This window comes from Balaenoptera physalus, assembly GCF_965194825.1.
Source record: "Balaenoptera physalus genome assembly, chromosome: 8".
NCBI lineage: Eukaryota > Metazoa > Chordata > Mammalia > Artiodactyla > Balaenopteridae > Balaenoptera > Balaenoptera physalus.
In genome coordinates, this window is record NC_138887.1 from 29,092,392 (window position 1) to 29,103,126 (window position 10,735).

Below are 10,735 nucleotides of genomic sequence, written 5' to 3' on the forward strand. Positions count from 1 at the left end.
CTCAGAGAGGTTTAGTAATTTTCCCAAAGCCAAACAGCTATGGAGTGGCAGAACCAAGATCTGAACCAAGTCTGTTACCTTCAAAGCCTAAGTCCTCATCACAACAAAACTCAATTAATATTTACATTTATCGAATTACATTGCAACCTGGGGAGTTCTTGGCACAATTCGGAATAAGAGTGAGAAAGAAAGAAATAGCATTGTTCCTACCGTCAACGCAAATTTTTGGAGCAGCTGCTAGATGCCTGGCCCTTTTTGGGGTTCAGCAGTGATCAAGACAGGAAGAGTCCTGCTTTCATGAACCACGTAGTGGGGAGGAGAGACGGGTGCAACTTGGGTGAGGGATTTCACCTTGCTGGACCTCTGTTTTGTCATCTGGAAAATGGGATGGGTGTTCCTCCTTTTCTGGGATTGTCCAGCCCTCACATTCTCTGATTCCATAAGAAGCATTTGTTTTCCTGTTTCTTTAATATTCATTCAGGCCGTGAGCTGTGATGAATGTGGTTAGCTGCTCCCCAAATCACTCTATTCCCCCCCTTTTCCTGTGATCAGGTCTTTCCCGAAACATGACTCACAGTCAGTCAAGTCACAGAACCTAAGGGGCACCCAGCAGAAAAATTCCAACCCTTGCTTCCCAGGAACTCTGCGGTCTACCTGCCAGGTAAACTTAACTCACCTGGCACAAGGTGGCCATCCCTGGTTTCACATCAACATGATCTCAGGCACAAACCTCCTTGTTTTTCCATTTTGTCTTTAAGTTACTTGTTGAAACAACTGCACCAATATGACACAGATATAAAATCAGGCATCTTCTGCCCCCAGTGCCTACTAATAAATGATTTTCTGCCACTTTAATGATAAAGATAGAACATTTCAACATTCTGCTACCCTTATTATTTGTGATTTTGGTTGATATTTCTATTGACTACATCTTTCAATATTTTAACAATGGAACATTTATTTAGGGTGTTCCAGACCCAGCCTTTAGTGGTAAAGGTTTTGTTGTTATATTTCTATTATGTTTCCTTTAAAAATCTTTATCCTATTTAAATGGATTAAGTCAATTCTATAGGCATTTATCTTATGATATTGATGAAATTGATACATAGAAGGCAGTAGTACAAGTTGATTGGACTTGAGAACCTCTATTAGCACAGTTAAGTATAAATATTATCTATATGTAAACCAAAGTACAGGCCGAGTGAGATTCTCTGACTTTTTTCCACTGTCTGCCCCTCAAGCCTGTGAGAAATGGAATAGTTCTTGCCCTATCAGTAAACAAAGGATGTCACAGTCTTCAGCACTTGCAGCCCTCCAATGTGAGCCGGCGGGCCCTGAGGCACTCAGGATATGCAAATACAGAATGCAGGCCCCAGAGAGCTGAGGTGCATATCAAAGGAAGGAATTCAGTGAGCCCAGGCAAAGAAAAGCGCCGCATTCCTCACCTTGGGAGAGCTGGTTTGCCTTAGTTAACAATCACCTTTTGATGTTCCCCATTACCTGCCCCAGTTCCCTGCCCTGTCCCCTCCCCCCGGTACTTTAGCTCAGGGAGGAAGGAGCGCAGAGGGACTCGGCTGAATAAGGGGCCTGCGCGCCTCGGGAGGAGTTTTCAGCCGCTTTCCCCGCAGTCGGGAAGAGGGGCGCTGACGCTGCAGCCGGACCCTGAGCCTCACTTGCCCCGTTTCCCCTCAGGACGCTCAGGCCGACCCCCTCCTCACGCCCAACAGGCCTCACGACCCAGGACGAGGGCAGGGGCGAGAGGACGGACCGAAGTTCCCGGGGACCAGACGCTGGAGGCCGCTCTTTCTGCACAGCAGCGGCGGGTGGCAGCGAACCCCTGCCCCTCAGAAGCTGGTCTTGTGCTGCCGCCCGGGCACCGGACCAGGCGGAGGGTCGGCGCCCACTTACCCGGCCCGCCGTCCCCGCGACTGTCATGGCTTCGGCCGCCGGGGCACCTCCAGAGCCGGCAGCCTCAGTGAGGTCGCCCTCCCCTCGGGCTCCGGGGCAGTTCCGTGAAGGCGGAGGGAAGAGACCCCGCCTGAGCCCGGAGTTCCAGCTCAGGAAACGCGAGTTCTGTTCAGCGCGCAGTGGGTGGGACCGCTCTGCCCCGAGGCCTTCCGGGAGGGAGCGGGGCGGCGGGGGAGGGAGCCGCCAGGAGCGCAGGGCCCTGTCGCGGGTCCTAGAGGGGCGGCCCGCCCTGGGGGCCACGCCCACTGTGGCCAAGCCCAGGCCTTTTTACTGGAATCCAAATTTCCATGGATTCTTTGGCCTTAAGGTGTATTAAAAGGGTGTTTCATGTTTGGTAATTGCAATCATTGCTGCTTTTGTTGTGGTCATCCATGTACAATGCTTGGTGTCAGTCTATTTATCTCTTGTAAAAATAAAATACAGTGTGTGTGTGTGTGTGTGTGTGTGTGTGTGAAAAATAAACAAAATAAATAAAAAAAAAAGAAATAAGGTAGAGAAAGTTACTTTGTAAAAAAAAATTATATTTATATATATGTATGTATTAGTGGATAATTGAAGACACTCTTCTAAATTAAAACCTTCTCTTAACTTGCTGTTTTCTTCTTGGGTCATATTATAAACTCTTCCCGTGGCCACATGGCATGTGTACGTTTAATTTCAGGGACTGCTGACATTCCAGGATGTGGCCATAGATTTCTGTCAAGAGGAGTGAGAATGCCTGGACCAAGATCAATGGGAATTGTATAGGGATGTGATTTTAGAGAAGTATAGGAACCTGATCTCCTTGGGTGAGGATACCTTCCTTCCAGAATTCCTTATCCAACCACAGGGTTTGGAGTCCTTCATTTGTAGAATGTCTCCTGGAATCTTCTGCTTCCTACAATAGGGTTTCAGATTGCAACGTTTCAGGAAAGATTGGGAGTTTGTGGGTATAATTTTTCTTATTCTTTTAAAATTGCAGCCTCCCTTTTAATATACTTTGTAACTGCTTGGGATGTGTCTATATGAACTGTGTACTATATGCTTCTGTTATAGTCCTTACAATATTTATTGCCTTATTTTCTCTAACAATTTTCCATGGATTCTTTGGGCTTAAGGTATATTAAAAGGGAGACTGTGAATCTGGGACTTCCCCGGTGATGCAGTGATTAAGAATTCGCCTGCCAAAGCAGGGGACCCGGTTCGATCCCCGGTTCGGGAAGATCTCACGTGCCACGGAACAACTAAGCCAGTGGTCCACAACTACTGAGTCTGCACGCCACAACTACTGAAGCCGGTGTGTCTTGAGCCCGTGTGCCATTTATTTTTTGGAGAATAAAACCACTTCTGAGTGATTAAAATTTAGGCCAGCTAGTCAAAATGCTTTATCACCTGTTCTTCTAAAACACTGGTCAATGGAACAAGTTTTACTAGGGATAACAGTGTAATTGTATTCTGGAGTTCATATGGGCAATATGGTTTATGACCTTGATGCTGGATCACGACATTTCAACGGTATAACTGCTATTAATTGTCTGTTTGTTCAACGATTAGAGTCTCACGTGACCTTAGTTCAGACTGGAGTCATCCTGGTTGGTTTCTGTCTATAGCAGATTTCTTCCAGTATCAAAGGACAAGAGCAATACGGCTTCCTTTACAAAATGTCTTCAACCTAAATGATGATATAATCTACATTCAAATAATTTATACATACCCTACTGTAGAACAGGGTTCGTTACGCTGGCAGAGCCCGGTAATTATGTAAAAATGAAACTTTTTCTGCACTGGTTCAAGTCCTCTTCCTAAGAATATGTTTATAATCAACATTCTTTCACAAATTACCCAATTTAATTCACCATAGCATTCCTCATATTAACTAAATGGAAAATCCTAGGCTATATACAAATCCAGAAAGGGCCAAAAATCATCAGCCCCCATGGATGATTACAACCCATTGCTGAGGCATTCAAATTACTTATTAAAGAACCACTATGTCCATCAACATCATCAATTTATATATTATTGCCCCAATGCTAGCCTTAACCCTGGCTCTCACAACATGAATTCCACTTCCCATATCTTATCCACTAATTAGTATAAATGTAGGCATATTATTTCTATTAGCCATATCACACCTAGCCATTTAGTCCATCCTCAGATCTGGATGAACTTCACATTCAAAATACTCACTCACTGGAGCTCCAGGAACAATAGCACAGACGATCATCTCATATGAAGTAATGTAGCAGTTATTCTATTCTCAGTCTTACTGGTAAATGGATCATTTACACTTTCAACAGTAATTATTACACAAGAACACCTATGACTAATTTTCTCCTGACCCCTACCCAGAATTTGATTATCTCCGCAGTAGCAGAAATCCAGTGAAGCCCCACTTGATTTAACAGACGTAGAATCAAAACCTGTACATGTCTTCAATGTAGAAAATGTAGCAGGCCCATTCACCCCGTCCTTCCTAGAGAATATATCAATTTCCCTATAATAAACATTTCCACAGCAATCTATTTTTAGGAGCATTCGACAATCCCTAGGTGCCAGAATTATAGATTCTTTCATCTTGTAAATATAGTTTTCTTTAAAAAATAATTTTTATAGTTTTACTACCTTTAAACAAAATGTACTCCATTGCTGTGGAATATTCCTTCATAGGAGCGTGCATGGTTCATTTCTGCATCCGTCTGTGATGGCCTTCAGGTTCCTTCAGGTTTGGCTCCTGTGGCTGCAAGTCCATGTCGGTGTGTCCTGGTGCAGGGCTGGTGGGTTTGTGTTCAACTGGGAGGAGCACTGTGGGTCTCTGTGCACGGACTTCGCTATCTGAGGCCCGATTGCTTCAGAAGTGGTTGCATCCTCCCGTTGCGTACCAGGCTTTCCATTGCTCCACATCCTGCTGATATTTGATACTATGTCTTTCATGTCTGCCATTCTGATAGGTGTATGCACAGTATTTTGCTTATGGCTTTAATCCCTCTGTTGTTAGTGAAGTTGTACATTTTGTGGTATTCATGGACTATTTCCTGTTGTTTTTTGAAAAGTTTTAAAAATTGTGGTCTGGTACACATAACATAAAATGTATTATCTTAACCATTTTTAAGTGCACATTTCAGGGTCAGGAAGTAATTCACACTGTTGTGCAAACCTGACCACCATCATCCTCCGGAACTTTTTCATCTTGCAAAATTGAAACAGTCCCCATTAAACACTCACTCCCCATTGTCCCTCCCTCAGCCTCTGGCCCTCAACATCCTACTTTATGTCTCTATATTTCCGACTGCTCTAGGGGCCTTGTATGAGTGGATCAAGCACTGTTTGTTTTTTTGTGTCTAGCTTACATCACTGAGCATAATGCCCTCAAGGTTCATCCATGCTGCATCCTGTGTCAGAACTGACTTCCTTTTTAGGCTGAATAGCATTCCCTTGTATTGATGGACCGTGTTTTTCTTCTCCATTCATCCATTAGTGGACACATGTAATATCTACATTCATTTCTACTGTCATAATATTTGTGGAATAAAATCAGAAAGTCCTATGAATCAAAGGTCATTTGCCGTTATCTTTTTTCTTAAACTTTTTGTTGTGGAAAACATCAAGGCTAAGAAAAGGGGAAAATACATGTCAGCTTCACTTGTGTTCAGGAATTAATGCTTTACGGATTCACTTTATTCCCTGTGTGTGTGCTATGCGTGTGCATGTGCCTGTTTGCATACATATGCTGTGCATGTGCACAGGTATGTGCACTTGCACACATTAGTGTGTGCATGGGCATATGGGTGCATGTGTGTTCACATGCTAGTGTGTGAATATATTTGTGCTGTGCACGTGCATATGTTTGTGTGTGTGCTGTGCCTGCCTGTGCGCACACCTGTGTGTTTGCTGGAACCACTTGCAAGTTGGCTGCAGACTGAATTGTGCCCCAGATATATCCGCACGCAGCTGCTCTAACAATCCTGCGTAGCCACGTAAAGGTCACAGATCTCAGGGATTTAAATGGATGGAGCAGGATATCCTGACACAGAGTTTGTCTTCCAATGACTGTCACTGTCTCAGTAACATCCTTCACACCTCCTTTAAGCCCCATTCAGGGTCCAGTTTAGACTCCCATTACATTCAGTCACCTGTCCCATGTCCCCTAAAGCAACAATATCACCGTTGGAGAGCCCGGCCAAGGCTGGGGGTGTCCCTTCTGTTCGCCTGGCCTCCAGGCCTTGCTCTTGGCTCCTGTTTTCTCATATCTCAGCCAGGCCCCGACTTGGATCGGGCCGCCACCTCTTTCCTCACAGGGTCCCATCGCCCAGTCAAGGGGGTTCATTCTCCCCAAACACAGCATCAGGAGTCGGGGGCTGACAGTCCCCACTGGGTCTCCTTCATGTGAGACCCTGTGCTGTTGAAAGAGCAGGCACCCTGCCCTCGGGGGTGGGGGACTGGGGGGCGACATGCGGCCCACGATGGGCAGGCGGGTCTCCGGGTGGGGCGAGCCAGTGTGCAAGGAGTTCCGCGGTGGGTTCTCCTCTCCAACGGCTTCTGTGCCCCTACCTCTCCCCGTGCCTCCCCTCGAAGACAGCGCGGTGCCCGGGTTGGGAACCATGGGAGCCGTCAGCCACCGCCCCCTCTACACACACACACACACGCACACGCACACGCACAGGCACACGCTGCAGGGAAGCAGGACCTGAGTGCAGGGCTCTCAGAGGCCCTGAGCGCCCCGCCCGGAATCGGCCAGCCAAATGGACAGACCGGATCTCCCGGCCCGGACCATGCAGGACTCTCCTGACCTGGCTTCCAGTGTGGCCGCCTCCTTCTGGAAGCCTGGGAGGCTGGAATCAGGCCACTTCTTGTGTGTCCTGGCAGCAGACTGGGCTGCACTCTAAGAAGTTCGTGGCTCGCCCGTGGATCATGACCATCAGGTGGCCAGAGAAATTGGGAACATTTCTGTTTTGCCTGTTGAAATGTTTAATGACAAAGATTTTGTTCAGTTTCCTGATGTGGGTGTCCAAAGATGAGAGACCCATGTGTGTGATCTGTACCCCCTATGAGATCAGCCCTAAGCTAGTTTAAACATGATCAAGTTGTGTCTACATGGTAGATTTAGACCTCTGCATGTCCTGTCTACTGATTATGTTTAGAGCTGACCATGTGTTGTCTATAATAAGATTTAGAACTGACCATGTTCTGTGTACGCTAGGACTATGGGGACCTGGGTAGAGACCCGGCCTAGCCTCAGTACTGGGAAGCTCCGTGCCTGCATCTGAATGTCAGTGCTTAGATGTCTGGGGTCTGGAGCTGAGGTGGGCTTGTCTACGTAACAGCCTCTCTTCTGAGTGTGGTGACCTGGTCCTCCCAAGGGTCAGTGCTATGGTCGGGGCCTTAGTCTTAATCCCTACAAGGTTCACCTTCCCTGGGGCTCATGGAGAATCCTCAGGAGGACTACCTGGCAATAATTCCAATTTACCAGCACGTGCATGGTGCATAGGGAAGCAGGTTTAGCTGATGAATTGATTGCAGGGCACGCAGATCGGGCAAAAGGCCGATGGGTGACAGCTGAGGCTGCCGCTGAGCTCTCCCTCCAGTCTACCGTCCCTACTCAGCAGAGTCCAGAGCTGCCCCTCGGCTTTCAGCCCTGCTGTCCTGTGCGTTTCCTCAACATGTAAGTGAGGCGAGAAAGGACTGAGCATGGCAGCACCAGGGTCGTGTGTTCAACTCTAGTATGAAAGCTGTAAAAACAGTTAAAATCACACAGAACCAAAGTGAGAAGAGGAGGACTCCTCTGGGACAAGTGTGGGGAAAGGAGACCCACCTGACACTTTTTCCCATCCCAGGAGGTCCCAGGGACCCAGCTTGTTTCCACATTGGGGGAGCCCCCTGCAGAGCCATGGTGTCCTGACCAAGGGGACGTGTGACCCCAGGTGCAGGGTCTGGGGAGGTGAGGTCACCCTGGGACTGTGGACATGTGACCCAGGTGGAGGGGTCTGGGGAGGTTGGTCACCCTGGTGAGTGTGGATGTGTGGCCCCAGGTATAGGGTGCGGGGACTGTGTGGGTCTCACCATACCTGCATGAGTCAGGATCACATGGATGGTGAGACCGCATATGCGCTCTTTGCCTGCAGTGTGTCCTGTCCCCTTTGAGATTTCCAACCTCTGCATTAAGGGTGTTGTCCTGATTAACCTGTGGTTCCTTTTCTTCTCTTCATCTTGTCACAATCATATGAGGTCAGGCATGTTTGAGTGGGTTGCTGCTCTGTGTTCCGGTGAGTGACAACACTTGGTGGTATCATACTAATACTATAGCATATCATATGTCTAATCTATGGGGGTCACCACTGCCTGGGTCCCCCTGGACAGAGGTCAGGTGAGCACAGACTAGGCCCCCCAAAGAATGGTCTCCCACGTGCTCTGTGAGGGTACCGTGATGGCCCCTAAGGTAGGGGACTGTGTCTGGGCCTCCGACATTTGTGATGAAGGGGAGTCGAAATGGAATCTCAGTTAACAGGACATTATTTTAAGAATTTATTTTAAGTGAAATAAAACACACGTCACATACCCTTTACCATCATCACCATTTAAAGTGCACGTTTCTGAGGCATCAGATAGATTCACTTTCTCGTGGAGCCATCACCACCATCCCTAGAACTATTCATCTTGCAAAACCAAAATTCCACAACCATGAAAGTCTCATTCCCCATTCCCTCCCACTGCCCCTGGCACCGATATCCACTTCAGTCCCTGAGTTGTCGACCCCAGGGCACCCACTGGAGTGGAATCCTGCAGTGTTTGCTGACGGGTCATTTTGGAAGAGCTGACTTTCAGTCTGAAGCTCTGCCTGTTCGCATCTGAAGAATCTGCATTTAAGGAGAGGGTGTATGAGGAAGGGGGTGTATGCGGGACAAAGGTGTCCGGGGTGCAGGTGAGCCAGGACCTGACCAGCTGCCTTTTGGGTCCTCTGGTCCCATCTCTTGGTCTGTGCCTCATCTGCATCATCACTGTCCCCGCTGGCACCCCTGGGGTGTTGTTGTCTGAGTGAGAGTCCCCTGGTGCCCCTGCTCTCCTCCCCTCCTCCTGCTGGTTGGGGAGGGAACTGCTTGCTGTGTGGTCTCTACTCCTGAGGCATGAAGGACCCTGTAGCATGGACCTGCAGAGTGTGGGGTGTGGTGCCAAGAGCATGGGGCCCACATAGGACACGACATCGGGGCGTGACAAGTGCTAGGGCTGCCTCATCACTGACAGGGAATGTTGCCCAGATCCTGCTCCAGAGGGCGTGGTGGGTGGCCTGGGACCCTAGAGGCCCCATTCCTATACTGGAGCTTGGAGAGTGCATCCCCACGGGCTGCAGATTCACCCCATATCTCAGCCATATCCCTCTGTCCTGTCTTTGAACTCAGGAAAACGAGCTCTCTTGTCCACAACATAGGCCTGGTCCTGTTGATATTAGGATTCTTTAAGTTAGGCGTCCTGGGATAGCAGCTCCTTTTAGGCCTGAGAAGGAACAACTCCGGAGTGTACAACAATTTCAGATGAAACTAATATTCAATGACTATCCCTAACTACTCGGTTGTTGACTTCTATTAGTCATTATGCTCCTGGTTTTAGCTCTGATGTGGGGATTACAGAGGAGTCAACATTTAAATCTTCGTAATCTGTGGATTTGTAGCTTCAGTATCATTACTGACCCATAGTTTTTTATGGTTTGGGAAGAGTTATTGATTTCATGTATCATGTAAAGGATTCACAATGATGATAGGGCAATTAAGATTACAATAATAGCTAGTAAATTGTTCACATTTTCTCTACCTGTGCATCTATTGTATGCATATGAGTTTAGATGTCAGTATTAGTGAAATGATATAGAGGACTAGAGAACTTATTTTAAAAATCACTATTAATGTGTGACGAAGAAAATGTAAAAGTTCTTCCATAATCGGTGATGTTGTATCTTGAGAGCCTAGATGAAATTGATATGCCTTAGTGATATAGAGGATTTTAGCCTATCATTTAACTTTGACAAAGCTACATCACTTTTTACTTTTATCTCATTTATTGAGGAAGACATAATTGTTATGGTGTTGGCTTGAAACTGGTTGAAAAGGACTTGAGTCCTTCCTTATTTTACATTTACATAGGTAGGATCTTGAAACGTAGGATATGGTGGAGGACATCCGTGTAACCATTCTAGGTTAGGAGTAGCAATTTCCACTGCTAAGACTTCTTGTTTAGACACAAATGCTTTTCAAAGTATGAAGATTATTAGCATTACTGCTGCTACTGAGATGAATGAGCCTAAAGACAAAATATTTCATGTTGTGTGTGCCTCAGGGTACTCAGACTAACGTAGTGACATCCCTGAGAGGCCACGAAAGTGCTGCAGGAAGTCATATTTACTACTACAAATATACTTGTGAAGTGAATTTTTGCTCATGCTGGGTTAACTGTATAACCTGAGAATAGTGGGAATCAGTGTAGGAAGCCTCCTATAATAGTGAAGACTGCTGCCATGGACATTAGGTCATGGAAGTGTGCTACTACATAGTATGTATCCTGGAGGACAATGTCTGGGGATGAGTTGGCTAAGATGATTCCTGTCAAACCACCTACTGTAAAAAGAAAACCTAAAGCCTAAAACTCATAATATAGTGGGAGGTCATATAGTATTCCCTCCGTGAACAGTTGCTAACCAGGGACTTCCCTGGTGACGCAGTGGTTAAGAATTCGCCTGCTAATGCAGGGGACACGGGTTCGAGCCCTTGTCTGGGAAGATTCCACATGCCGCGGAGCAAAA